This window comes from Dinoponera quadriceps, unplaced genomic scaffold (genome assembly GCF_001313825.1).
Source record: "Dinoponera quadriceps isolate SergipeBrazil2010 unplaced genomic scaffold, ASM131382v1 scaffold1651, whole genome shotgun sequence".
NCBI classification, from domain to species: Eukaryota; Metazoa; Arthropoda; class Insecta; order Hymenoptera; family Formicidae; genus Dinoponera; species Dinoponera quadriceps.
Window position 1 is genome coordinate 309674 of NW_014555795.1, and position 3814 is coordinate 313487.

A 3814-nucleotide genomic window follows, 5' to 3' on the forward strand; every position below is an offset into this window, starting at 1 on the left:
GAGCGGTAATTAACACGTGATGCTCGTTATTCTAAAAATTTTATGCGGGAGAGAATGATATCTCTTTCTCCCTCTCTCTCTCTCTCTCTTTCGTCAACGCCGATGATTCGCGCAAACCAGCACGTTGCACGCTACGATGAATAAAAGTGAGACAATACCTGTTGCCCCGGCCTCGGTGTCGCGATTGAGAAACTCTGTCGAACTGTTGCGCGCGTAGCTTTATCCTTTCACATGCACTGATGCAAATATCATGTGCATACTTCTGGAGGTATGTAGGTCCAAGCCAAGCCTGCATTCTGATTCAGACACTAGAAAAACTCGATACCGTAGCGCGTTCCCGTATAACTTCTTTTGTTTGATCCGGGCTCACCAGCCTCGCATCCACGCCAGGCCGGATGCGCTCCGAATGTTGTCTTCCATTAAATGAAATTCGAAGTGGAATACGGAGGAGGAATGAACGTGCAATTTTTTTCTGCCGTACCTCAACAATAAACGCCGCGCCGCCGATCGGTAAGTGCGACGAGGAGCTCAACACGAGAGGAGTACTTTCTTTTCCCTTTTTCTGCGCTTTTTCTTAATACTATTTAAAAAATGATAAAGCGGATATCATAATATGTGACGAGAAATTTACGTGATTAATTTACGTGACTAAAGTCGTCATTGGAATATCGTTTTCGCTGAATTGTTGAAATTGGGACGCAACGCTCTGGTAGAAAAAGACGATTTGGAGATCTACACGGAGACTGACGGTTGAAACACGAGAGGAAAACCAGGTCGGATTTTTATGCAAGCATTCGGCCGAAATCGGCATTTAAATGGATGTTAGCCTACAATCTGTCGAGATAATTTAATCGCCGCGTAAAATTATTGGTTTATTCTTCAGCTTCTTCGTATCATTAAATATTAAATATATCATTTATGAAAAATTATGCTGTGAGGGACAATTGCCAATTCTAACACAGAAATCTTTCAGCTTCCCTGTAAGGACAGTCCAAAATGCTCCGCATAATTGTCGATGCAGCCTTCGTGACAAACGAATTCCTTCATAAAAACTTGAATATTGTTAACGGTAAAAAACGAAATAAAAATATTCGCAATAAAGTATCCAGATCGACTTGAATCTCATTTGAATGTGTACGCTCTCGAACTAATGAAGGAAAATAGAATTATCCGGAAATCAAAAAGCCAGTTCTCGTGTACGGTTTGGGACATCCCATATATATATGTACGTATTATTTGATATTTGCGATTTTTCCAGAAATTTTATATTCGGTTGTTACATTTAAACCCGGCCATAATCCTACATTACATCGTTTACGAAGTAAAAGATAATTATAAAGCAACCAAGATATTTCTCTTACATTTCTCACTCTCTTTCTCCTTCTTTCTTTATCTTTTTCTTTTTCGCATTTATATTCCCCCCTTTCCTTCCTTACCTTCTGTTTCTTAAAGTAGCGCGTAGACATAATTTCGTAGAAAATCTCGTAATTCAGAGTTATCTGTCGATGGTAATTAAGATATCGCGAGTCAACGGTAGGACGCGGCATCCTTGGAAGAAAGAGAGAGAGAGAGAGAGAGAGAGGGAGAGAGTTTAGGGTTAAAAGCTCAACGAAACCGTGGCGTTTTCGCGGTACCTGCAATGCGTCGGGACGGCATGCATACACCGTAGACGGATGCGCGCAGATATTGCATCCGGCGTAGCGTTCTGATCCGCAGCGTGGTGCGCCTTCAAAAACTCGATACGCGGTTATGCAATACGGTTTGTGTAAAGCCTCCCAACCTCCGGCTTCGTTCCTCCGTTCTCCTTTTGGACGGGATCGACAGATGCTCCTAGGATTCTCCATCCTTTCCCCTTCCCCCTGTCTCTCTCTACCTCTATCTCGCCCACGCCGTGTAGCGCGGTATATTTCTCCGTCGCGATCGCACAGCACAAGCACCTGGCAAAAAGCGTGGAGAAAGAACCTCCGGGATGCGTACGGGGACGCGGCGAAGCGGAGAACCGCTCCCGCGCGTTACTGCCGTTCGAGTGCGCCTCTCTATGGTGCGGAAAGGGGGGAAGAGCGCGTTATACGACTGAAGCTAAAGGTGCCGAAGGTGCCGAAGGTGCTATATACAAGAAGCTAATACAAGCCGAACGGGGAAAAACGCGACTCGCGTGAACGCGTGCTCGCGTCAGACGCGGCCTTCCGGAGACGACGACGGTTTTTGACGGGTTCGAGAGGCCCAGGAACTATTCTCTGACTTCTGACGAGCGCTAAATATGCATAAAAAGCAAAGTTCGATTGAATTTACTCAACAACAAACTATTTTGCGTAACGTATCTCGATCAAAGGAGGCAGAATTTCCGATCTTAATGAACGGTATTTGTTTCTTACAACCGGAAATGCCTTTGGAAAAATTTCACCACATCTTCTTCCCGTGCGCTTACTGATTTTTAAAATGAGACTACGTTACACCACGTAACGCTCATGTAAGAAAAATGGAACTTGAAATTAGAAAGGCATATTTAGCGTTCGCTCTATATCCAGAATAAGGCTTCAAGTTCAACTCTCGCCTGAGGCAATATTGTTTTGCAATATTAAAATTCTCCAAATTAATTTAATAATATAATCTATCACATATTAGATATTATTGAAAAATTTGAAAGGCCTGGGAATTTTTTATGCATGGCGATTTGTTACTAATTGGTTACGTGTGTTTGTGAAATCCAACAACTTTATTGATACGTCCGGAATTCACATCATAATTTCAGTCATAATTCCGGTATGGTCCAGTATTACAAAAATTTGGTGGTCATTTTTACCACAATATTTTTTCAGTGTAGCTGCCAAATGGTAATTTAACGCTCACTTCGGCTTTTTCAAGATTTAATGGAATAACGTAGCCTTAATTTTTAATTACTACCTCGTTTTTAAGTGCTCATGATGGGTATATAATATATTATATGTTTTCGAATAGAGAGTGATCCCTTTCTCTCTCTCTCTCTCTCTCTCTACTCCACCATTGATATATAATGGCTGGACAATAGCTTGATAACAAAATCAACATTTTAATGAATAATTGGCCAATAACATACCAGTAAGCTAGAAAATTTAATCTACATGATAAACAATTAGTATCAATTCAAGACTCATTTACTCATATATAAGCAAGAATATATAATTTTAATAATCTTAATAATAATAAATATAATCTTAAGTGAAAATAAAACTTGCTTTGAAGATAAAATATGAAAATTTCTACACAGTTCCACCAAAAATATCATATTGTTATTCAAGATTAATTTTCATGAATTGAGAGGAAAAAATTTTGAATAAAAGAAACGATATCTTCAAACTAAGAATTGTATCCGCGTAATTAACGCAAGGCTTCCTTCGTTCGCCTCCTCCTTACTTCGAGAACTTGATTTTTCATTCATCTTTTGAGTCTGTTGTCGAGGCGTTGGTGCGCCGCAGGGAAATAATTACGAGCGCATCGTGAATCGAACAATACAATACCACGTATGAGGCTTATTATTTCTCGAAGCTGCCTCTCTCTTCAGCCACCGAAGCAAGACTTTGTCTTGCCTTTTCCGGGCCCTCCCTCGCGATTTCGCGATTCTAGCAGCGTCTCCGCTCTATCGGGGGTCAGAGAACGAGAGGAGTATCCTCGCGCGTGGTCCTTCCCTAATGAAACCTTTCGAGGCAAGGAGACCGGGAGCGGCAGAAGACCGTAGAAAAGTCCGGATCGTGGAATCGAGTTCAATAACGAGACCAGAAGAGCCAACATCGCGCGAGCTCGCTTACCTTCAGACTCGTCGGCTGAGAAGGTTGTT